The sequence below is a fragment of the Sphaeramia orbicularis genome, chromosome 4, assembly GCF_902148855.1.
Source record: "Sphaeramia orbicularis chromosome 4, fSphaOr1.1, whole genome shotgun sequence".
NCBI lineage: Eukaryota > Metazoa > Chordata > Actinopteri > Kurtiformes > Apogonidae > Sphaeramia > Sphaeramia orbicularis.
This window is the reverse complement of record NC_043960.1, coordinates 9,466,114-9,493,522: the sequence shown is the minus strand read 5'-3', so window position 1 is coordinate 9,493,522 and position 27,409 is coordinate 9,466,114. Positions and strand designations below refer to the sequence as shown.

Below are 27,409 nucleotides of genomic sequence, written 5' to 3'. Positions count from 1 at the left end.
AATAAAATGATGGATGTGTCTGAATTTTTAGGCTTTTGCTAACATTTATTATAAAGTCTAGTCATTTCGATATATTTTAATGCAAAAATGTTACAAATTATAGCTATAAAGAGATTCATTCCTTGGGGCCAGTGTGTCACTATCGATGTGAAACAGTTCTCCTTTCTGTACCTGGTGTTAGGCTGTGCGCTGTGCATCATCCCTCAGCATTAACTCTGCACTCGCTCACTTACTAGAAATAATTTATGAGCTTTTTTTTTCTATCCAAAAACCTCCTTGGCTTACATTTAACACTGAACGGGCCTGAAACGGGAACAGCCGATGGACACCCCTCTAAGAGCTTTCTCTCAAAAACTCCTCGGGGTTCATACGTTGATAAATCTAGGGGCTCGGAGTCTAATAAAATCCAGCGCAGACCGGCAGACGTTCTGACACTGTGCATGCGAAAGCCTATGAGTGCATGTCTTTGTGTATGTGTCAGACTCCGGCTCATGTTTATCCCTGACATTTTTCAAAATTGTGCAGAGAATTCCCAGCGCTCCGTTCTAAGTTATAGCTTACTCGTTACAGCCTCGCAGAGTTTACTATGGTCACTGATCCAGGAACAGTCTCAGTCCCAGAGGAGAATTACTACAGAATAGTGACCTGACCATTGCCTGAAACCTACATTTCAGTTCATATGAAGTTTAAAACTAAGTCCAGATTTGAGTTTTTTCTCTCTTTTCCTTGGAAGTTGGCAGGAAAATGTTTTTAACTTTCTCTGGATTGTTGTCATTGATTTTTTTTTTCTTGCCTTCAGAGAACAAAGTGTTGTTTTTTTTTTTGCTTTGAGCTGAACAGTAGAAGGGGAATGCAGCAGCTAATAACCATGACTGCTTGATACTGGAAACCTTGATATTGTATTTAATTTTCCCTCAAAAGTCCATAACTTCTCCCAAGCGACCTTTGCTGTGGAGCCCACTCTGTGCTCAGATTTAACAAGGTGAAAAGTGGTGAGGAGGAAAGGCTTTTTTTTCTCTTTAAAATTAGTTTCTGGAAAATGAAGACCATGCATGCAGTAAATTATACTAACAAGGGGACGCCATCCTCTTATCCTGCCTTAAATCACCCCAGGCTGTTTGAGTACAGTCTCACTGCTGCTCTGCAAACTGTGTGCAGGGTTTCACCTCCGCAAACAGGAACTCTAGGAACGAACCAACAAATAAATACACCTCAGAGGGAAGATAACTCATAGCAAACCTGTGCAATGTAGACTCACAAGGACCCTCTTAGATAGGCTGAGAAACTGTCTGTGCATTCAAGTACAGGTAATTAAGACCTGGTACTGTAGTATTTCTACTTGCAGACATTTGTAAAAATAACCAAAGAATTGTCATTAGTTTGGAATGAAGAGTACTGAAGTTCTGTCAAAATACTGAATAGTAGATGTGACAGTAGAAATGAACTGAATTTATTTTCACCCCCTGGTTCGGGGGATTTTTGTGCTAAGAAACAAGTTTTAGAGTCAAAGAAAGTAACAAAGTGATAAAATCTAGAAGCACTGTTTTGTTTTCTCCACTGGATACAGCTCTAAATGAAAAAAAAAGGAGTTTTATGATAAAATGTCAGTGTTTCTTCTACACGGGTGAGTTTGATTCTGAGGTTTATGAAGGTATAAAGTTATTATTATGCGATGTTATAATCTTCGCTAAGTTGCTATTTGTTGATCCACAGTTCAGATTAAACTGACAGTTCTGACCTTGTTTGGATGATTCCAAACCCATCTTGACAACACAGATCATACAGAAACCTGAAGTGCTTTGTGGTTTTACTGACTGTTTTCAGTCTAAAGCTAACAGAGCTGTAATGTAAACTATCAGCTGAAGCACAGTGTTATTTTAACTGACTGTCAAAATAAGCAGCTATGAGTTTTAGTTTGAAGAAGAAAAAGTGATGATAATAATACAGATGTGTGTTTATACTTTAATCAGTGAGTGATACAGTCTGTAGATACATATTAGGGGTGTCTAGTCCTGGTCCTCGAGGGCCAGTATCCTGCATGTTTTAGATATTTCCCTCTTCCAGCACACCTGACAGTCATTATCAGGCTCCTGCAGAGCTTGATGATAGGCTTAACATGTGAATCAGGTGTGTTGGAAGTGGGATACATCTAAAACGTGCAGGATACCGGCCCTTGCGGACCAGGATTGGACACCCCTGCATTACTAGATTTGAGTCATTGATGGTTTCGGTTGTCCTAAGTGTGATCAGGTACACAACCTCCCCCAGCTGTTGACAGTTTGGCACATGGGTTTTTATTTATTTGTTTAACCTTTATTTAACCAGATAAAGTTCCATTCGTTGCTTTTCCATTGACACTCAAATTGTGCGAATATAACTTGCATATGAAAATTTGCCTAGTGGAAAAAGGACAATTTCTGCAAAACTCTCGTTTTTGTGCTTATAAGAGGTGGTTTTTCAGGCATAGTGAAATTGGTATATCACAAAACTGCAATGGAAAGACTTTTTTGCGTAACTAGAGTCACATGAACAAAAAAAACAGACGATGGATGTTACAACAAGAGATGAAGAAGAGTTTTAAAATAAACATGGTGTGGTATGTGTGGACAGATCAGGAAACTGAATCATTTTTTTAATTTAGTACGGGATGGAGGGGTAACAAGCATTCTAGATTCAAAACAACAGATATTTATGTTCGTCGCTATGTTTATGGAATGACTTCTCATGACATCTCGCAATAATACATAAACAAATAATCGCATTTGTGATTTAATGGAAAAAACGACATTACACATCTCTGTCTTTTCAACATTTAGTAAATATCGGTAAAGTTTTGCACATATGTCCAATGGAAAAGCGAGATGTCTTTTATAAGGGAGACTTGGCCAAGATGTCAAGCAGCACCATACCATAATGTGAAACAGGTTAAAAGATCGGTGAAAAAAAAAAAAAAAAAATTTAAAAAGTACTATATATAACCCCTTTAATGCAGACAGACAACTATGTGGATGTAAATTAAGTATGTAAGTAAACAGTAGAGAGGGACACAAGATGTTAAAAGTGTGGGAATGTCAAAGGTAGCGGTTTCCTTTGTACTATTAAATGTAATTGGACTTCTTAGAACCCTGCACCTCGTCCTTCCTTGTTAATTCCGCTGCTCCCTTTGCAGTCGATTTCTAATCCGCTCTGTTTCATGCTCCCTCTAGACATCTTTCCTTATCTTTTAAGCCACTCTCTCTACCTCCGTCTCTTGAACAGTGAACTGCTGCTGACCTCTGCGCTCATGTCAGTTATTAATGTTCCCCTCATGTACAACTCCTCTTCCCATTGAGAGAAAAGAGCAGTTTTCGACGAAGATGGGGATCATATTTTGACAGTTTGCTCCATGCCTGCTGAGAGTTGTCTGGTATTATAGATATAAGACACATAAGAAAGATGAAAAAGAAGCCTTTAAACCCTCCAATACATACCACATTTAACCCCACTCCATTCAGATACGATGATTATTTATACTATACTGTTTCCTGTTCTTTTATTATTTGATTTTTTTTCTTTAAGCACAAATATACCCTCCACCAAGTCACTTTTACCCTGAAAAATAATTACACCAGTATAACATTTGTAGTTTCAGGTTTATATTAAATCGACCGAATCAGTGAGAAATGAATGGTGGGACCCTCTGGCATGAACATATATTACTTATGTGCATACACTCCCTCACAAATACACACTTTAGTGCCTTTGCGGTGGATGGTTAACAGAGCTCTGGGAAAATTCTGCTGTTTTCATTGTGCCGTGATTGGTGTTAAAGAATACCAGACCACCTGTTGGCTAGACTTCAGATATAGAGGCAGATAATTACCAAAAGGTAGACACGCACACTCATAGACTTATAAGCAGATGGAATATCAGTGTGTTTACCGTGATCCTATTACCCCAAGACTTGAGGAGTTGGACCGACATCTGATCTCGCTTCTAATATAGCCTTTAATCTTCAACATCACGAGAACAATCACTCTATCGGTGGTTTTGAGCATTCGGTTTAGACCAAATAAGACAATTGGTTTGATTCCCATGTAGAATCCTTCAAAGGTAATCTGCTTGTGAGTGTTGCATAACACTTAATTGTGCTATTTTTCCTCCCTCTGTGCAAATCAGTTAAACTTTTGTCTTTATTTGGTTATTGCGTCAAGGTATCCAGTTTTGGAAAGTGTTTTTGTCTTTCATTCTTTTTCTCCGCCTCTAATTAATTAAGTTAAAGGTACACACAAGCACACACACACAGCAGGTGAAAGCAAGCAAAGTGAAATCAGCCGTTTAAGTGTAAATCGAATTAATGTGGAAGAAACAAAAGATAACCACTTTAAACGCATCCTAAATTAGCAGTGATACCAAACTATCGCTTCAGCCTTTTTCCCACCCTGCTTTAGCAAAGCCCTGGTTAAATTTAGAAGTATACAGTCACGGAAAAAATTATTAGACCATCGAAAGTCGTCAGAATAAATGGTTATGCAGTCCAGTACTAACTCCTCTGTCTATCATGTGACCAAAAAACAGACAGAAAAGGAAACATGGAATGCCTAAAAGCACTGCTTTTGTCAGTACAATGCCATAGATATTGATATACGAACTGAAGTGATTTTGGTTATTATCAAGAAAACATGGAAAATGCCTAGATATCAGCTCTTAAATTAAACTCTTATGAGCTGTTTTTGTTTTTATCATTATATTTGTCCAAACAAATGTACCTTTAGTTGTATCAGGCATTAAAATGAACAAGAAATTGAAGAAAACAAGGGGTGGTCTAATAATTTTTTCCACGACTATAGGTGCACATTTCTAATTTTCTTGAATTATTTTGGTGCTGCAAATATTCCAGACCTTAATGATGCCTCAGGCTCCTATGGCAGGAAGTCTTTGACAGTTTGCCCCCCCTGACCCTAGCTGACCTTCAGTGGCAGACTTTATAGGGTTCCAGGCAGTTGCATCTACCCACGCCTACCCCCGACCCCCTTCCCCCCTCAGACTTCAGGTCAGTGCATTTGAAGAGGAGGTTGCTAACTTTGTGACTTGCTGAGTTTGTGAAGGGGCAAATGAGGCTTCTCAGGCTAAAGTGTTGGCATGTCCCAGGAGAGAAGACAAAAATAAAGACAAAATAGATTGGAATGGAATTAGAGGAGATGTGGGAAACTTTAAAAGGTGACAAACCATTGAGCGGATGAGACCTTTGAGGAATCTGGTCCCATGTATTTGTGTATTTTAATCTTAATATTTAATGGAAGATGCAAGTTTAAGAAAAAATAGATAGATAGATAGATAGATAGATAGATAGATAGATAGATAGATAGATAGATAGATAGATAGATAGATAGATAGATAGATAGATAGATAGATAGATAGATAGATAGATACATACATACATACATACATACATACATACATACATACATACATACATACATACATACATACATACATACATACATACATACATACATACATACATACATACATACATACATACATACATAAAAAATATTGGGGCAAAAAATAGGACCAAATTAGGACATGAAAAGCTACCTAGGTGTCAGTGCATTTTATCTGGAACATATGGTTTGAAATGGTCTTATAAATAAGACACTGTGTTTTTAAAAAAAAAAAAAAGAATGGAAGATGCAAGTGTAACAAAAAAATAATAAAATAAAATAAAATAAAATATTGGGGCCAAAAATAGGACCAAAATTAGGACATGAAAAGCTGCCAAGGTGTCAATGCATTTTATCTGGAACATATGGTTTGAAATGGTCTTATATACCGCTGTAAATATAGACACTGTGTTTACAAAAAAAATGGCCGATGCAAGTTTAATAAAAAATAAATAAAAAATAAAATAAAGTAAAATAAAATATTGGGGCCAAAAATAGGACCAACATTAGGACATGAAAACCTACCTCGGTGTCAGTGCATTGTATCTGGAACATATGGTTTGAAATGGTCTTATATATCGCTATAAATAAAGACACCGTGTTTAAAAAAAAAAAAAAAAAAAAAAAAATGGAAGATGCAAGTTTTAGTTATTCACATGATGATAAGTGTGATTGTGTGTTCTTTGATTTATTTTGTGAAACTATTAGAAGTATCATACACATGTGTATCCTAACAGTAGATTTTATGCAGTTGTGACTGGATTTCACCTGAGATCTAATAAATTTCTTTGGATATTGTCATTGTTTCAATTATGCTGCTGTTTATTGATTAATCTGACAAAACTGTGATGTGTAATTTCACAGTATCACAGTTAGAAGGAAGACACAACAGGACTGCAGTGATCAGTGGAAGTATAGTACTGTGCAAATGTCTTACACCACCTTTAGTTTGTTGTTTTTGCAGGGTTGCAATGAGTATATATATTTATGTCTCAATCTCTTTTCCTCACATACAACAAGAAAATACAGGAAATATGTGCACATTCTTAAAATTCACACGTGAAAACTGAAAAAAATTTGCTCTAAAGGTTTAAGTCACTATTTAGTGTGATCTCTGACCCCGTGACAAGAAGCAGCGCAAACAGTTAGAAACATTGGCCATTAATGCAATAAATCTCATATTGTCTGAACAAAAGGGTTAAAGACATGTTAAGTGCAAAGGGAGGTCACACTAAATATGACCACTTTGGTTTAAAGAAGCTGTTTTTCCCTGAAACTTGTATTTTATCCTGCTGTTCATACTTCACATATATCAGATTGGATCTAAATACAGAGACTGAGAAATGCATATGTGTGGTCATTAGAACTTTACTAAACCAGCAAACCTAATGTTGGCCTAAGACTTTTGTACAGTACTTTTCACATGTATAGTTAATTTGTTACCCCGCCCCCTGAAGGAGAAACAAGGGGTACTGTTTTTGGTTCAGTTTGTTTCTTTGTTTGTTTATGAACACTCTAGCAGCAAAACTATTGGTTGAATTCATACCAAATTTGGTTAACAGATTGCCAGTGACCCAGTATAGATCTGATGACATTTTGGCAAAAGTAGGTAAAAGTTAAAATTTTTTAATGAATTTTTAAATCTTTTTTTTCCCATTTACTTATAATGGGTGAAATTTCAAAAGTCTGTAGCATCAAAACTATTTGATGAATTCATACAAAATTTAGTTTATAAATTGCCAGTGACCCAGAATAGATCTCATTACATTTCGGGAAAAGTAGGTCAAAGTTACAATTTTTTATGAATTTTTTAAATATTTTTTTTACCCCATTTATTTATAATGGGTGAAATTTCACATGTGTGTAGCAGCGAAACTATTAGTTGAATTCATACCAAATTTGGTTTATAGATTGCCAGTGACCCAGTATAGATCTGATGACATTTTGGGAAAGGTAGGTAAAAGTTACAATTTTTTAATGAATTTTTTAAAATCTTTTTTTTTCCCCATTTACTTATAATGGGTGAAATTTCAAAAGTCTGTAGCATCAAAACTATTTGATGAATTCATATGAAATTTAGTTTATAAATTGCCAGTGACCCAGAATAGATCTCATTACATTTCGGGAAAAGTAGGTCAAAGTTACATTTTTTTAAATGAATTTTTTAAAATATTTTTTTTACCCAATTTATTTATAATGGGTGAAATTTCAAATGTCTGTAGCATCAAAACTATTAGCTGAATTCATACCAAATTGACTTAATAGATTGTCAGTGACCCAGAATGGATCTCATTACATTTGGGGAAAGTTCAATTTTTTTTAATGAATTTTAAAGATCTTCCCATTTACTTATAATGGGTGAAATATGTGCGAGGGGCGGGGTTTGTTGTGCCTGGCACCACTTGTTTGGTTCTGATTCAGTTTATTAGTTTATGGGCCTAGAGAGGATTCCCCTCTAGAGAAAATAAACCTCATGAGAACAATCACTCTGCTTACTGGAGAGATGAGAGAGAAGAGACAAAAATGTTATCTCTTCTGGACTAGTGCACATTTCAGTGAATGAAACATTGCCATGAAATTTAACACTGACTCCCACATACTCATCGTTGCATCACGTTTCCACCTCAAATGAACCAATTCAGTGTTTGTTTGGAACCAAACCAAGACCACTTCCTCTAAGGGGTCTCGGCGCTGATCTACAAGTGTGATTACTTTGTTCACACCTGCCCTAATGAATTGCACCAAAGGGGGGAAACACAGTAACACAGTTTGATTTTACTGGACTAAAGCCTGCAGGCGTGAAAGCACCCTTCTAATATATATTTATGTTGACTGGTCCTGATCTGCTCCCATCATCATTTCACCACATACTGTGCATGCATGCGTGCCAAAACAAAAAGGATGATGTTAACTGTCCAAGATGCATCTAAATCTAACAGCCGTGTCAGTCCAGCCATGGTATCCCCTGGAGTACTTGAGTCTAAAAACCACTTAATCAGCTTAAGGTCACAATGATTTAAAATGAGTATTTGTGCAGCTGCGTAACTTGAAGTTGAACCAAGGAAGTTTAACAGTGCGAGGTGAGTGTAAATGGGTTTTACAGTGTAATGGAGGGAGAGAGAGAGAAGGAGTCTGAAAGTGAACAAGACTAATTTACCCTCAGAGGGGGATGGGGAACTTGTCAAAATGTGCAAAATGTGTGTGTGTTTACATGCACACACATACACATACACACAGACTGTATCGACATACAGTAGGCACAAGGTGATAAATGAACATTGTTGCAAGCATGTGGACGCATATTCCACCACACTCGCACACACACCACCACCACCACCTCCACCTCCATCCCTCTTTCTCGCTCTCTCTCCATCTTTCTGCATCTGTCACCACCAGAGGATTATACAGCAGGATACCTTACACCGCTGTTGCAAAAAATGTAGCCTGGAAAAGCTCTACTCTAAGCAAAAACACAACCATTCATCTCCCTCCGTCTCCCTGCTCCCATGTTGACTCTCCACCTTCTTTTTCTTTCACCGCAATTTTTCCCATCTCAGGTTTTGTCAGGAGCTCCTTTTTTTGAGATGGAGGACCTTTGTGGAAAACCTTATCCCCTGTTTTGTGGTTTCCTATTAAGTTACATGGACATTTGGGAATTGAGATGTTTAAATAAATGTAATTTCAGTAATGCCAATGTCAGGCTGCGGAGAGCTCAATTGGGACTTATAATTTCTATTCATTTGTAATGTAGCCTCTCCATTGCTGTTTTTTTTTTTTTTTTTTTCTTGCGAGAGGTTTATAAAATATGAGCACACTGAAAATTTAATTAGTTTCATGGCAGTAAGAGGGATTTTTTTTTTTTTAAAGTTTCGTAAAGTTGAAAATAACATGTTAATTTACTCGTAACTCTCTTGTGTGTTAAAACAGGTACAAGTTATGTTTTCAGTTAAGCCCGGAGGAAATTTTTCCTTTCTAACCACCTAAGAAACATCTGCAACATCTAAAATCTCAAACACCATGCGAGGTAACTGGCATGTGTTTCTCGCCAAAGGCATCTAAAGAGCTTCCAGTTTCCTTATGTTTGGTTGTGAGTGCAGTGACATGGTCTTCACCTCCCATTAACTGAACTCTAAAACCGGCAAAAGGGGGGGGGGGGGGTGCGCGTGGCATTGTATATTGCCTGTGTAATCTATGAAATCTAACTCAGAGCAGTAAATCAAAAGTTTGTGTGTGTGTGTTAGAGAGAAATCATATCCGACCCTGAGGTGCCATCTGAGAGGCGTAACAGACAAGTCTCTGCTCATATCCCTCTGTGGTTTTCAGACAAACATAAACACACACTGCTCTTTTACCTCTTTCTCTGAATTTCAGTACTGGAGAAGATTAAGAACAGACAGCGGTGAGCAATCACGGTGGGAAAATACTGCTACTGATGCAAGCATTAAAAATCTAGTTTAACCTTTTAATGCATATATGTACAGTATGAAAGTGTCTTCTCAGTAAAGGCAATTTTTGCAGATGCTGTAATGTGAAAATGTAGTGCCTTCCTTTTTTTTTTTTTTTGTCACTATACAGTCGTGGAGAATATTATTAGACCCTTGTTTTCTTCAATTTCTTGTTCATTGTAATGCCTGGTACAACTAAAGGTACATTTGTTTGGACAAATATAATGATAACAACAAAAATAGCTCATGAGTGTTTAGTTTCAGAGCTGATATCTAGGCATTTTCCATTTTTTCTTGATAATAACTCAAATCACTTAAGTTTCAAATCACCGACAGTAATAGAATGGAAACGAAGACTGAAACAAATGTACACTATGGAAAGAATGACTGCATCATTACAAATGAAAATGGATCTTTTTAAGCGGAGATGGCACATGGTCGAAGTCTGTTTGTATAATTAAACTTTTTGGGTTGTTGACGAGAATTGCTCTTACAAGCCCTGACATGAGGTGTTTTGTATTTATATAGATGTGTGCATATGTATACAAATATATGAATATTTCGATATTTGGCAATGTATCTATAGGTGTAGTATAATATTTGTAACAATAATAATACTATGTGGTGTAATTTATTTATTTTTTATTTATGTCTTGTCTCAGATGTTTTGTTCTGTTTTATATTGTGCAAAAATCTAAATAAAAAGTTCAAAAAAAAAAAAAAATTCACTTAAGTTTCTTACATCAGTATCTATGGCATTGTACTGATAAAAACAGTGCTTTTAGGTATTCCATGTTTTCTTTTCTTTCTGTTTTAGTCTCATGATACACACAGGGGTTAGTGCTTGATTGCATAGCCATTGTTTCTGATGACGTCTAAGAATTTTTTCCGTGACTGTAAAGGAACACCTTTAAGTTTTTGAGGGAATAGTAATTTAAATACATCATCTGAGTGTTGTTGTTTTAAAAGGGTTCTGTAATACTGATGTTCCAAACTCTCATAAGCAGGGCAAAATCATATACCCAAACATTAAGGACAACTAAAACCACCAAAGAATTAACACTATGTATCCACAGACTGCATCACTCACTGAATAAAGTATATAGTTCATTGTTTACACACATCTGTATTACGGTATCAGCAAGTTTTCTTCTTCAAACTAAAACTCATAGTTACTTATTCTGACAGTCCATCAAAATAACACTGTGTCTTATAATCTTCACGTGCTGCTTCAGCTGACAGTTTACATTATAGCTCTGTTAGTTTTGTTTCTAGACAGAAAACAGCCACAGTAAAACCACAGATCCCCTCTGTTTTCTGTACGGTTTGTGTTGTCAATAGCTGAACTGTTGTTTGGAATCATCCAAACAAGGTCAGAACTGTCACAGTTTAGTCCGAACCATGGATCAACAAACGCCAACTTAACAAAGATAAAACCTTACATAATAACTTTATGCCTTCATAAACCTCAGAATCAAACTCACCCATGTAGAAGAAATACTGCCATTTCATCATCAAAGTCCATTCTTTTCATTTAGAGCTGTGTCCAGTGGAGAAAACAACAGTACTTCTAGCTTTTATCACTTTGGAGACTGATCTTATGAAATGGCGTTGTATATTATGCCAGTTCATATGGCATTTGGCATGCTATTCTTATGCAATTTCGTCCTTTTGCGTGTTATTCAACTCCATTTGATCGTGTGTCAATTTATACCAAGATCTCCGGTTCACATAACCCTAACCCTATCCCTAACCCTCAGTGCGTGGCATTTGACGTGGCATGAACATGCACACGGAAAGCTTATAATGCTTACAGATCAATGATGATGATGATGAAATTCTTTATTCAGTCATCACATAATAACCAGTGTCAACAACAACACTTCAAACATTATAAACATTACCAACAGGTTAATGACTGAAAAGGCCCAGGCAGAGGCAAAATGCTTATATTAATGCCTATCCTACATAACAAATTCAGCTACCCAGCATCCAATATAGGAAAAAGAAAAAAAAACAAAAAACAAAAAAACAATGTATCCAAGCAAACAAACAAGCGAAACATAAAAAGGTGAAAATAAACCAGAAATAGAAAACTTGACCACCAAATTAATGGTAATTTAATGTAGACTCAAAATAAATAATTTACCTATTACTTGTTAGAGCTTAACAATTGTATCCTTCAAAAATTGCTTTACGTACCATTTTTCAATCAATCAATCAATCAATTTATTACAAAATTATTACAACAGTTAAAATCGACAATTCATTTACAAGATATATTTTGTAATAGGACACCCCAGAAGCACTCCTCAGCTTATAAATGGGTGCCATTAAACATGTGGTAAGAGATACAATTTACATTATAATCTTTAATAAATTCAGATGTTCTAAATATCTACAAACATATTTCAAAATATTTGCCTATCTACCTAACAATAATTCATTTCATTTCCTTTTCCTGATTTCTATTGTAGTCAGCATATTCCAATATTCTCAGATAATTTAATAGTCAGACATAAATAATGAGTTAACATGATTTGTATCTGGTTATGTCTATGTGTTATCTATATAATAAATAGATACCGCGCCAATTAACGGCAATAAAAAATGGCGTGTATATTCATGATATCACGTTGCACTTTGTCACTTTATTTTACAGTAGAAGTTGTTTCTTAGTGGTTCTCATCCCATCTGGTCACTATCTGATGTTTTGCTCAAAGGCCCCATGGTTTTACTTTTTCACATTTTGGAAAAAAAAAAAAACAGCAAAGTGACTCATTAGTCCTTCTAGTGGTCACAAAAATCCCCTGGCCCATCACTGTAAATAAATAAATTGGCATCTTCAGCAATTTTTCAACGCTCTAATGTTAATTTTAGGTAATTTTTTAATATCAGAAACTAAAACTATTACATGCAGCCCCTTTAACACCTCATTTGCGTCATTATTCTTGTGATGGTTTATTTTCCTAAGTCGGACTTTTTTTTTTTTTTTTTTGCAATAAGATAGTGACAGATTTCCATCCCAGTTTCATCCATCAGTTCTGACACCAGACATTCTGCAGAGGCTCCATCCATGTTTCATTCCTTCCTACACACTCACAAATGCACACATACCCAGGAATCCCAGGTATGTTGCGTCCATGCAGGCCAGAGAAGAAGAGCTCTGTGTATGTGATTGAAGCCGTCCTGCTGCTCAGGGCTGTGATATGATGAGAAGATAAACAGTGCTTCCAGATGAAAGCTTTGAAATGTCTTTATCTCTTTTTACTTGTTCGTGGTCTGCTTTTCTTTGTTCTTTTTTTTTCCATGATGAAAATTGTCCAGACTTTGATGTCAATATGATAATGTTTTTTTTCCATTACAGTGTCTTTTTTTTCCCAACATAATATAAACTGTATTGTCCGTTTTTAAGTTACATTTATCTTTCTCTTCACTGTCTCAGTAGCCTAAGGGGGTATGCATTCTTAACAGATGTGGTGTAAAACTAGAGAGGTTAAACAGTAAGATGAAGTCATAAAAGTGTATTCTTCTAATGCAGGTGTGAATGTGGATACGTCAACTTTCTCCCACACACAGGCATAATCACATGATCCTGTTCCTACTACCAATAACACACTGCATGTTTTAGGGTAAACATGGGCGTTCAGCCAACGTTAACCATAAACATTTACGTTTCATAAATCAAAAAACCTTGTAAGATAAACAGATTAGACAAAGATATATTAGAACATTCTCAAATCCTGACTTCACACGGACATCTGTGATTAACCCTCAAAGACCTGAACAGCTGTGGGCGACCAAAAGCATCTACTGAACTAAAATATTTAATGGCTTTTGAACCATTAAGTCTCTCATTACACTCAAATAATTCAGGTAAAATATAGTTTCTCAGCTTTTCAGTGGCATCAAATATCCTCCTGAGACCTAGAAATGCATGTTTGTCCTCTGTAGGGGACAAGACTTGGACAGCTTTATTGACAAAAATAAAAAACAAAAAATGCTATCCAAGGCCAAGGACAGTCCATAGAAATTTTAAAAATGCATTTGAAAAAACTGATGCATTGTGCTGTTTAAAAAAAAAAAAAAAAAAGGCAATTATTTAATGCAAAAAAGCCAAAACTTGTACTTTCCTGGGTCTCAGGAGGATATGAGCCATTTGAGAGGCATTTCAGAGGCTCCGTAGTTACCGTGGAAACACCGTCATCTTCTGTAACATTGATTCACCAGTGAAACGCATGTAGTTTGACGAATCACAGTATGGTAGATGCTTGTTTTTATGTTCAGTTAATGATCGATTTTGCTGAAAAAGTCTTTTTTTTTTTTTTTTCAGGTAACCTTTCAATTAACACTGAGCATTTGTAAACATCTACTTGATTAGTAAAGTAAATATAATGTAAAACCTGATTTTCATGGAAAAAAACAGAGGATAAAATAATAAATTGAGATAAATTACTCAGGAAAGATTAGATGTAGAGCAGAGGTCTGAAACATGTGGCCCGGGGGCCAAATCTGGCTCACCAAAGGGTCCAGTCAGGCTCCTGGGATGAATTTGTGAAATGCAAAAATTACACTGAAGATACTAATCATTTTAGTTCAGGTTCCACATACAGACCAATTTAATCTCAAGTGGGTTGGATCAGTAAAATACTATCATAATAACCTATAAATACTCACAACTCCACATTTTTCTGTTTGTAAATGTAAAAATTTTCATGTCATTTTACAGTATTTACATTAAAACAAACTATCATTTCACAAAAACGCAAATAACTTGAACAAATATGAACATTCTGAAATGTCTGAAGTGCAACTTTACCAATATTCTGTGTTATTAAATATTTTGTATATTTGTTGATCCACTGTAAGTTGTAATTTACATGTGTAAACGTTAAACTGAGACATAATATTGTTAAAATTGCACTTAGTTTTCTTTAGAAATTTCAGTTTGTTCATATTATTTACATTGTTTTAAAAGATAGTTGGTAGATGTAAACATTTTCATCGCATAATTTTACTTTTTTCACTCTAAAACATAGATTAAAGTTTGGACTTGATAGTATTTATATATTATTATGTTAATATTTCACTGGTCCGGCCCACTTCAGATAAAATTTGGGTTAAAATGTGGCCCCTGAACTAAAATGAGTTTGACACCCCTGATGTAGAGACTAAATTATTTGGAAATCATCACAAAAATAGTTCTAGATATTTAAGGGTTAAACTGAATATCATACCAGTTTACAATTTCTCCCATAATGCATCTATTCTGCTGTCTATATGTTATAAAACTTTACATATCCTTCTGCACACGTTTTAAGACGATATAAAAATACTCTTTCAGCAATATTTTGTGTCTAATTCTTTCTACAAAACTTCACCTTGTTTAGAATTTATATTACTTCTTACCTCACTCTCTGAAATCTCTGATTATGTAAATATTGTTTATTTAGAAAGTTAACCTGCTGGACACCAGATGTTTTCTGCATTCGTAAAAATCCTGCTTTTATGTCCTTTCCATAAAAGTTTAGGTGAGCAGAGAGAAACTTTCTATCTTCAGCAGATGGATGTGAAAACATATGTGCATGAACAATATAATTCTGCACAGTCAAGCTGAAAATTACAGAGACGCCATGTAAAAAAAAAACTGCTATTTTTCAGTGGAGGATGATTTTTAAGTAGTTCATAAGGTACAAACACAGACTAACATCTAAATGCAACTTTTTTTTTTTTTTTTTTAAAGGCCTTTGAAGTAAATATTGAACTCTTCTCATGACCCAGAAAAAAAATAGTAGCAGGAAAAACAGTTCATAACCAATGGTTCTGGACTTATATGGAAATTGAAACATATGTTTAGATTCAGACACATCCATCCAAATGCATTAAACCCTGTCCTCTGAGTATAATTTTAACTTTCATCCATCCTCGACGTTTACCATTTCTTTTCATCTGTTGCCATTCTTATCTGTCATCTGCATCTACTTCTTTACATTCCCTTATTTTTATTCTAGTTCTTCTTCTTCTTCTTCTTGTAGCTGCTCTGTCCTCCTTCCAGTGCTTTTACTGTACTCCAGTTGTTGACCCACATCGTCCTGATTTTCCGCACTGCTCACAGGTTGGCCAAAGACAGATCCGGCGATGATTAACCTTTAATTAATTGAACGTCATTGCTTTGGTCAAGTTCTCCGAGGGCTTGTTTTTCTGACTGCTTGCAACCAGATGCTTGTTGATTTTGGCCCGCTATCGAGAGCAGACTTCGTAACCTCCATCTGTACAGGAAGACTTTAACCACATGATGCTGTAAGTGGCCCATGTTAGAGCCTGTGACATGCTTGATGGATCCTTACAGTATGTGGCTTTTAACTCCGTGTATGCTGATTCCTTTGGTTTGTTTAACTGACCAGAAATAAGATATTTTTTGCGGTTTGTATGCGTTTTAATTAGGGCTACACGATTCTGGCAAAAATGTAAATCATGATTTTTTTTGCTTAGAATTGAGATCATGATTTTCTGGCATGATTTTTTTTGTTTTTTTTACGAAATATTTATTGCACCACTGTCAAGGAAAATGGGTTCTTTTACCTCTGATTCGTGTCTTTCATATCACTCCGCAAGTAGTCCGGTCACTTATGGTCCTGGTTGCTAAGCGACAGCAGCTTATCTGTGAAAGTTTGAAATGAAAAGAAACTTCCCGGCTGGCACAGTGGAATTTTTTTAATATAAAATTTTTGGAGAGGGCGAGACTTTTGATTCTTGGTTAAAGGCCGAGTTATCCTCACCAGCAAAGAAAAGAAAAGGAGAAGAAGAAGTGAAAGTGACAAGACACTTGGATCTGGATGATAGAAAAGAAGACCGACATGTTCTTGACTAAAAAAACAATAATAAATGCATTAGAGAAATGATTCAAAGGGATGCAATTTGTAAGCCAGCTTCTATCTTTTTTTGGAATAATTTATATTTTGATATGGACTGGGAAAAAGTATGGTTATTACCTCGGAAGTTTTTCATCTTGAATAAGGTGTGAGACGTATCTCTGAAACTGTTACACAGGTGTTATCCAGTTCATTCAGCTCTGGTTAAGTTTAAGATCAATGTCGATTCTCTTTGCTCATTTTGTCACAATACTGATGAAACATTAGCTCATCTGTTTTGGGAATGTGCCTTCAGTCAAACTTTTTGGTATGATATCAGTCTTTTTTTAAATAGAAAACTGGATATTTCTCTAAACTTCAAATTTAATATATTTTATTTAGTTTCTTTATTAATGATCTGCATGTTAAGAAACTGTTTATTCTTAATCTCATTTTGTTTTTAGCAAAATTTCATGTGCATGCAAGCAAATTTGCCAAACAGAAACCCAACTTTGTGGTCTTTCAATCCTACTTACAATCCTACTTGGACACTCAACATTTGCACAAACTCTAAAGCTGTGAAAACTAAAGCCTTATGTAATGAATTTAAGTTGTATTTAATTTTTCTTTTTTTTTTTTTTTTACTTTTATTTATTTGTTTAATTTACTTACCTATCTATGTATTTATATTTAATTTCTTCCTGCCTCACCTTGACCATTATGTTTTCCATGTTAAGTTTATTACTGTTGACTGCTGTTGATCTACTTTGTATACAGCATTATGTTAATAAAATTAAAAAAAAAAAAAAAAAAAAGACCGACATGAGATTAACACCGAATGCGAACCTTTATTGGGCACGAGTTCAGGTGGTTGACTCTGGCCACTACCACTGGGGTTTTCATCGATTTCACTCTCTTTACCGCAGGCGTTCCTCCGCTGTAATTCACTCTTTCCTCACTCAGTGGCTCACGTGTTGTAAAGACACTTTACCATTGGTTGAGGGAGGAGGCGGCGGCGGCGGTTCTGCATTTGTGGGCATTTGTTTGTAATGCAGCCCGTGAAATAAAATCTTTATGAATTGTCCGTGTTTAGAAATGAGAAAGCGTATATGTGTGAATCAAGATCGCAATCTTTTAATGATTAATTGTGCAGCCCCAGCTTTAAACATGATACTAGTAAAGGGGTTCTGTCAGAACAAGTCAAAAATCCATGCGCTGATAATTCAAACCTATACCATGCAGAGTGATCCAGTGCACAGAGATGAAAGACCTGGTCTCTGTTGATGTTTTTCAGTCCTTTTCTTATCTGTCTTCTTTGAATTCTTCCAGACCCCCACCTCCCAGGTATTCATACTATTGTGTATCTGTAGTAGTTGCTGGACTGGTCAGATCAGGGAAGCAACAGCAAATAGCAAGTATGATTATCTGCACAGATGTCGTTCCTTGAGATGACCCTACAGATAACACTTTGTATGTGGTCTGTTGAAATGCATATGTGGGTCTAGTTTGGTTCTTTGAAGAAGGGTTCATTTTAAACAAATTGAGCTTCACCAGTGGAGATTCCTGTACAGTGCATTAATATAGATTTGTGCTTTTACATTACCTGAGTATTTCCATTTCACTGCAAAAATCAAACTCTTACCAAGTGTATTCTTCTCATTTCTAGTCAAAATATCTCATCACACTTAAAATAAGACGTAATCACTTAAAGAGTAATTTGTGAGATATAAGAACTTATTTTTAGACAATAGATCTTGAAAATCTTATTTCAGGAAATCTTACCAAGATAATTTTCACTTGTTCCATTGGTAGATTTTTTTTTTTTGCTTAATTCAAGATGTTTCTTTTTTTCATTGCCTAATTCAAGCAAAAAAAATCTGCCAATGGAACAAATGAAAATTATCTTGGTAAGATTTCTAGAAATAAGATTTTCAAGATCTATTGTCTAAAAATAAGTTCTTATATCTCACAGAAAAGTTACTCTTTAGGTGATTATGTCTAATTTTAATTGTGATGAGATATTTTGACTAGACAAGAGAAAAAGACACTTGGTAAGATTTTGATTTTTGCAGTGTTTATACTACTTTACGTTTCAAATCCACTACATATGACTTAAAAGTTTTTATCTGACAGCTTTACTTGCTTTTAAGATGAGGATTTTACACAGTTTATGTAAGTCTTTTAACTCTAAATGACCAAAATATTCACCTCATCTAAAATGTTTAATAAATTTTGAACCACTAATCCTACCAATACATTGAAATAATTCAAGTAAAATGTATTTTCTCAGTTTTTCAGCAACATCAGATATGACCCATTTCAATGCTCAGAAGCTCCATAGTGAACGTGGAAATGCCCTCATCTTCTGCAACATTGAGTCACTAGTCGAACTAATGTAGTCTGACAAATACCAATGGTTGTAGATGCTTGTTATTATATTTAGGAAATAATATATTTTGCTGAAAAAGTCACTTTTGTACAGTTTTATTTGTTTTGATGTAATAATCTTTCTCTGAACACCTACGTGTGCAGTAAAATAATACAGGAACATTTTCACCCAAAAATGCAAAATGTAGGGGGTAATTTTATAATAAATGGTGCTAAATCACTTAGGACAGGTTAAATGTAGAGAAAAATTAATTTGGAAGTCACCACAAGAATAATAATTACAAGTCTTTAAAAATTAAAATACATTATACAATGCAGTGTCAAAGATAACAGCTGTGGTTGCCAAGCTTTTAGTTTCTGCCGTCTTATATAAAGCAGTGTGAAGTCAGTGTCATGTATCAGTTGTCAACAGCTCCACCTCTACATGTCTCATATGGTTTCATTTAAAAAAAATGTTCAAATCATGCAGTATCTCACCACTAATCAAAGATTGAAAAGTAAAAACATATTGTGTCAGAACTTTTTTTCTTTTCACTCAAATTAATCTGACAACCCTGGTGTTATTGATTTAAACCTATATAAAGTAATTCAAACTGGCTCCATCTCCAGACGCCACAACAATTACATGCTGCTCTAACACAATGTGAGTATTAGTTGTAATAATATATCAGTCAAAGGAAGTAAAACTTGTACTGTGGTACTTAAAGGTGCTGGAGACTTTCGTGAACAATTTTTCATCAAATCTGTCAAACCTCAGTCATATCCTCAGTATCATGAGTCTGTCAGTCTTTGCACATCGCGACAAAATTCTGAAGATGCCTGAGTGACCTCCCAGGCCGGTTTGTAGACACATGGTTTGTTTATGGTGGATGGCACTAAGAAACTGTTCACTGTAAGGCAAGAGATTCAGGTGAGTAATCACAGAAAGACTAACAGATGCGTGATACTGAGGATATGACGGAGGTTTGACAGATTTGATGAAAAATTGGTCACGAAAGTCTCCCGCACCTTTAAACTAAGTCCATTTTTCATGCAGGACTTTTATAATATTTGTAGTGGAGCCTCTTTGTTTGGATGTTTTGTCACTTTTACTTAAATATGATCAGCACACTCCTCCCACCATCCCTCTTCTTTCACTGATGTGGGTTCGGGTCAGGGGGCAGCAGCTCCATCAGAAAGAACCAGACTCCCCTCTCCCCAGTCACGTCCTCCAGCTCCTCCAGACACAGAGGCTTTCCCATGCCTGCTGAGAGATATAATCCCTCTAGTGTGGACATGCCCATAGCATCTCACCAGGGAGGCGACCTAAAGGCATCTTAACCAGATGTCTGAACCACAACAGACCACTACAGCATCCGGATTACAGTCACCACCATGCTGATCCATCCGCCGATCCATTCATCAGCCATGGGATACTGAAACGCCTCTATATAACTCATCCCTAACTCGGATGTTGCACTCCACCCAGCTCCGACTGAGTACCACACTGCAAAAATCAAAATCTTACCAAGTGTGTTTTTCTCATTTCTAGTCAAAAGATCTCATCACACTTAAAGTAAGACATAATCACCTAAAGAGTAATTTTTTTCAGTGAGATATAAGAACTTATATTTAGACAACAGATCTTGAAAATCTTATTTCAAGAAATCTTACCAGGATCATTTTCACGTGTTCCATTGGCTGATTTGTCTGCTTGAATTATGCAAAAAAAAAGTCTTGAATTAAGCAAAAAAATCTGCCAAGAGAATTTTCACGTGTTCCATTGGCTGATTTGTCTGCTTGAATTATGCAAAAAAAAAGTCTTGAATTAAGCAAAAAAATCTGCCAAGAGAATTTTCACGTGGTCCATTGGCCAATTTTTTTTTTTTTTTTTTTTTTTTTTTTTGCTTGAATTAAGCAGAAAAATCTTCAATTAAGAAAAAAATATCTTCAATTAAGCAAAAAAAATCTGCCAAGATCATTTTCACATCTTCCATTGGCCAATTTTTTTTCCTTGAATTAAACAAAAAAAAAAAATCTTCAATTAAGCAAAAAAATCTTCAATTAAGCAAAAGAAATCTTGATTTATGCAGAAAAAAAAAATCTGCCAATGGAGCAAGTGAAAATTTTCTAAGTAAGATTTCTTGAAATAAAATTTTCAAGATCTGTTGTCTAAAAATAAGTTCATATCTCTCACTGAAAAGTTATCCTTTAGGTGATTGTTTTATTTTAAGTGTGATAAGAAATTTTGACTAGAAATGAGAAAAATACACTTTGTAAGATTTAGATTTTTGCAGTGCATGGCCCCAGACTTGGATATACTGATCCTCATCCCATCTGCTTCACACTTGGCTGCAAAAAATGCTATGCAAGTTGGAGTTCACAATTCCATGAAGCCAACAGGACCATATCATCTGCAAAGAAACACACACAAAAAAACAGATATGCAATCCAGAGGCCACCGAAATGGACACCCACCATTCCCTGACTCCACTTAGGAATTCTGTCCATAAAAATTTTGAAGTCTTCTTCCACTTCTGAGCTCTTATGTCTTCCACTGAGCCAAATTTGACCAGTTTAATGTCTCTCATGTCCTCTGACTTGAAGAGAACGAGCTCCTCTGTCAAAATGAACCACTGTTCCCTGTGGAAATACTGCAGAGCTGCCAAGCACACTCAAACGCACCATCCTCTTCCTCCAACTTCTCTCTTTTGTCTTCATTTAGCCTTAACCCACCTCCTCGCATTCGTTTCTCTGAATGTTTAATTTACCAGAGAACTCCCAGGACAGATTCTCTCTTCGCTCCAGCCAAATGTTTCACCTGAACCAAGACTTGCTATAAACTCCCCCCTGCTTCCACCAGAACATCACTCATTCATGCTTCACTAGATGAAGAGGGGAAACGGGAGGAAACGATGAGATGGAGTGTACCCTGTAGTGTGGTGAGCCAAGGCAAATAACACATATCATGTGTGTTTGGATTTGGCCCTTGACCCTTGTCTTATGATAACCTCTCCCACCTGTTCTCTTATTCTTTGCTCCGTCCAGTTGAGAAAAACCAAACAAGTGTTTAATTCAGTGTCAGAACTCATCAGTGTGTTGATTTGTTGTTATTGCACAAAAGTTAATGTTTCTTCCTCATCCTCTTCAGTCTGAAGTAGAGCCCTTGCTACTAAAATAAATCCTTAAATGGCAGCTACATCGGTGTGTCGAATTTTCTCGCTGTTGCTTGATGTCTTTTGATCCAGTTCCCAGCATACATGTCTTTTTTCATCATTCTTCTTCATCCTCTGACATACAGTATGTCAAAGAAATCGCATACCCTTTCTGCATTCCTTAATGTAGAAAGGGTGAAAAATTCTGGACATCTCCTCCCCTCCTAAACATGATTCTTGGACCGAAGTAATATTTATTCCCATTTTTCGAAAGAAGGTCCAGGCGTAGTCTGCGGAAGGATCATGTGAACATCTACACAGACTTAAAAGCTATATATCTCTTGTCTGAACCTGGCAAAGAGATGTGGATGAGTATAACACACTCTCTCCGAGCTGTAGAGCTGTGTTTGTGTATTAACTCAGTCCAAATCTGGGAGCAATTTAATGAAGTTCTAGGAACAAGGGAAATCCTGAGTAGATGATAAAAACAGCATGGCTTGAGTATAACCACCAAACACGCAACTACTGCACCTATTTCCCGTCTTACCTGAGCCCGTTACCCCCTACTCTTATGTACGACTAATGTGGACGCATATAAACTCATGATTCTCCTGTTAATGTTATTGTTCTGTTACTGTTTTTCCAAAACAATCTGAGGTGACTGTGGTCTCTTTAATGAGGTGTGTATATTGGCTTCTTCCTCTTTCACTTGACCTTTAATATAAACTTGTTTTAACAGGGCACGTTGGGGGTTTGGGTGTTTGAAGTGTAGTAATTTGCCTGGGAAAAACTCCCAAACGCAGCGCACGTAAACACTGACAAAACCTTTTTCGGTCCATGCCCATCTGTCCGAGGTTGACCTATTAGGAGTGACCTTTGGACTGATTGCATGGATGCAGTCGGCTGTTTTATTAGAAGGTATCAATGTCACAAGCTCACACAAACAGGCCTGGAAGAAGCTATCGAATGTCCAGCTTCATGAAGACTCTGGACCTGGATGTGCGCTCTCTCTTTCAGGCAGCTCCAGCTTGCCTTTATTATGAAGGGCTGTTACCACACTACGCTCAATAGGCTCTTTGTCTTGTGTGTACGTGTGGTTGTGTGTGTATTTGTGTGTGTGTGCATTAGTGTTTGATAGAATGAAACATTGTCTTCGACACTGTAGTACGTGTGTGACCCTGGAGCTACACATCCTGTTTCAGCCGTATTAATAAAAATAAGATGAGTTATATCCGTTTCCTAATTGAAGTATAGTCTTTTCAGTGTTTATATTTATTAATCCCTGCCTGCATTTACAGCTTTGTCTTTGAGTTATTTATTATACTTTGTGACAATAGGACAACAGAACGGCTGGTAATAAGTTTCAGCCATGGTTGTTTTACTAGAGACTGAATACACTGTTTCAAGCCCAGTGATGTTTAGTTGAGTAAATTCATTGAGAACATATGCTGAAAACATTTATCAGGCAACAATAAATTAAAAAAATAATGGAAAATCCAACTTAGTAAGGTGCAGGGGGGGGGCTGCCATACCCCATGAGGACACGCAGACCATACGACCACACAAAGTGAAAGTGAAACTTAAGATGCTTTACTAATTCCTCTAAGTCTTCTGCTGTTGTGCTGCTCATTTTCCTTTTCTCTACCTTCGGAAACTTTAATTTGAAGGGGCAGGACCGGGTCCACTTACCACACCAGCAACGTTTCCGCTGGTAAGGTCACACCCGCACCATGTGGTCAGTTCCACAGGAAATACTGCTCCAGGTAAGGTTTGTAGCTTCTTAAATCCACAATGATATCGGATCGGGTATCAACTGATACGCAAGGCCCCAGCATCGGTATCGGCATCGGAAATGAAAAAGTCCGATCAATACAAACATCAATAATGCACCAGAGTGTGAACTCCACTGGAGAGACAAATCCCATTCCCCCTAAAAATATTTCCTGTTTTCATGATTCCACTGTATAACATATCAGTCCAAAGTTTCCTATAGGTTTAATAATTGATTCATTAAATGATCATTTTCATAGTCATCAAAACATTCAATGAGCTGTAATACTCAATGGATGGTGAAGTTTTCATACTGGAGTCCACTCCCATTTTTTATGTTGGATTTTTGATTTCTTTACACACTTCAGGTATGCCTGCTATCTCAGTTTGAAGGAATTTAATAACTGATGTTTTTGCTGGCCTTGCTTTTGGTTTCTGTGCCAAAATGTAGTGAGTTAGGATGAATGTTACCTGTTACACACTACAACCTCAGCAGTGAAAGGGATTAGTTTAGGAAGTCCAATGTTATTGAGGAAGCAAATGATGTGTAATTCAACAAAGTAGTGTATAGTCTTGCTTGGTGCCAAATAATGGTGTAACAAAAGTAGAACATGGGGGGAAAAATCCACACACTAGCTGTGAAGCCAGTTTAAAATACCCAAAATCCCTCAGTGTTGCATTATGTGATCAGTCATCCTAGAAAATATGCACATAATATACAGATGAAATAATTTTGAAAAGGAAATAAATATTCACATGACGTGCAAGAGGTTTGTTTTAAGGAAATGATGTATATGCAAAAAGTGGCATAGAACCAAAATGTAATGCAAAGTGAGGCTCCATAGTTATAATATATACTGGATATATACAGCATCTCTGTAAGGAGGTTAAGTATTATGATGGGCCTTAAATAGATTACATGATGTGAGACTTATACAAGGTCTTATAAAAGGATACTAGTACATGAAACACTTAAAAACTCTCAGAAAACAGATGTAAAGATACTAGAAGGCCGGAAAATGCATGATTTTCTTCAAAATTAAAAATGCTTAAAATTTCAGAGTATTTCTGAGGGCTGTATGAGACGATAGATAAAGAAAATTTTGCATATATAATAGTTTTTTCACAAAAGATCTACATGTACAGTCGCGGAAGAAATTATTCGACCATCAAAAGTCATCAAAAACAATAGTTATGCAGTCCAGTACTAACTCCTGTGTGTATCATGTGACTAAAACAGACAGAAAAGAAAACATGGAATGCCTAAAACCACTGTTTTTGGCAGTACAGTGTCATAGATATTGATGTAAAAACTGAAGTGATTTCAGTTATTAACGAGAAAACCAAGGAACATGGCTAGGTATTAGCTATTAAATTAAACTTTAATGAGATATTTTTTGTTGTTATCATTATATTTGTCCAAACAAATGTACCTTTAGTTGTACCAGGCATTAAAATGAACCAGAAACTGAAGAAAACAAGGATGGTCTAATAATTTTTTGCACAACTGTATGTATTTCTAAAAAAAAAAAAAAGGAGAAAAACCATAGTACATATCATCATAGTAAGGTTCAGTTTATAATGTCACAAACAAAAACGTGATGCACAACCTCTGCGCTCCCAAAACATTTATTCAATAATGTAACGTTTTGGGCTGAGGCCCTTCATCAGACTGAGGACAGATAAATTTGCACAGGTGTTTTATATACAGTGTCTAATCACAATACGTGACCTGCAATATACGTCATTTTAGAGAAAGAGAAAAAATTCTTTTTAAACTTTTCAAACATATAATCAATCATAATGTTTCAAATGTCCACAAATACAATTACAAAGGTGTTTTATATTCAGTGTCTGACCACAATAACACGTGACCTGCAATATACGTCATCTTAAAAGAGCAGAAAAGAACGTTTTTAAACTTGTCAAACATATAATCAATCATAAATCATCAAATGTTCACAAGTATAAATAATTTTTAGTGATCAAACTGCTTTACACTCATACATATATAAACAGGTATTAATCACATTTCTTTGCATTTATACAGGTCCATGTAATTATACTGTCCATCTGAATGTGGTGACAAACACTACAGCGTGTGTGCACAGTTCTTATTTTCAAATTAACAAAAACAGATTTACAAAAATAGATTCACACAAACAGAAAGACTATTTTGGGCAATGTTGAGATACATCCAGATAGACATCTAAACTACAGCGTTGGAGTGAGGATATATATATATATATATATGTCAGGGTAGAGACTGCGATCTGGTAGGATCGGCGATTCTACCAGTAGAGACTCCGATCGTAGTCTCTACCGGTAGAAACTCCGATCAGAGTCTCTACTGGTAGAAACTCCGATCCTACCGATAGAATTGCCAAATGCAAAGTTAATGTTGAAATTCCAAAGGTTTTGAAAAAATTGTTGTCATTTTATATTTCACAATTGGTTTTAATATTTGGTGCTTTCCATAAATTATTCATATATTATGTGAGCGTGCTGAGACTAACTAAAAAGTCCAGATGTGGTCATTGTACACATATAGTTTGAATATTTTAATACTAACCCTAACCCTAATTTCAACATTAACTTTGCATTTGGCAGTTCTATTGGTAAGATCGTAGACTCTACCAGTAGAGACTCCGATCGGAGTTTCTACTGGCAGGATCGGAGTTTCTACCAGTAGAGACTCTGATCGGAGTTTCTACTGGTAGAATCGCTGATCCTACCAGATCGCAGTCTCTACCCTGACATATATACTACATACACTGGAGTGAAGTGGTCTATGTGAAGAGTGATTTTGAAAACATATGAGGAGATGTGAAGAGTCTATAGAAACGGTCTGAGATCAAATTCTTCAGTTGTACCAGGCATTAAAATGAACAAGAAACTGAAGAAAACAAAGATGGTCTAATAATTTTTTCCGCAACTGTGTGTATTTCTAAAAAACGGACAAAAACCATAGTACATATCGTCATAGTAAGGTTCAGTTTATAATGTCACAAACAAATAAGTGCCCAGTATATGGATCCAAGACATGTCCCCTGTAACATAACCTCACTACTACTGTAGTAATGTTAGTTATGTAAAGGATCTGAATCCTCCGCCACCGTCTAATTCAGAACGGAGACATGTCTGTGACGGTTTAAAGAACTGATTGTTCTGATGCTAAGTGAGTATATATGCTGGGGTTCATGGAATCTGATGATTCATTAGCTGAACATCAGCCTAACTTAATTATAAGGGAGCTGATGTCACAAAAGCTGGATTTGTAATCTTTGGGCTGCATTCAGCATCGGCCTCCAGCCCTGCCGTCACCGGTTAGTGCGAATGCGCTGGTTAAGGAGCCCAGTTGTTTTCCTCCATCATGAATTACACTCCACCTCCCA

The 27,409-nt window shown here is 36.1% G+C and overlaps 1 protein-coding gene and 1 long non-coding RNA gene across 3 annotated transcripts in view; one reads left to right on the top strand and one right to left on the bottom strand.

The window, feature by feature from the left end:
- Window positions 1-27,409, top strand: part of ror1 (receptor tyrosine kinase-like orphan receptor 1) — a 254,783-nt gene that overhangs the window by 72,801 nt on the left and 154,573 nt on the right. The gene's annotated exons all lie outside the window — the stretch shown is intronic.
- LOC115418421 (uncharacterized) lies at window positions 109-25,501 on the bottom strand. Its single transcript, XR_003935286.1, has 4 exons — window positions 25,142-25,501; window positions 20,575-20,578; window positions 18,181-18,188; window positions 109-121 (listed from the first exon to the last, which is right to left on the bottom strand). It is a non-coding gene; the product is annotated as an uncharacterized LOC115418421 (long non-coding RNA).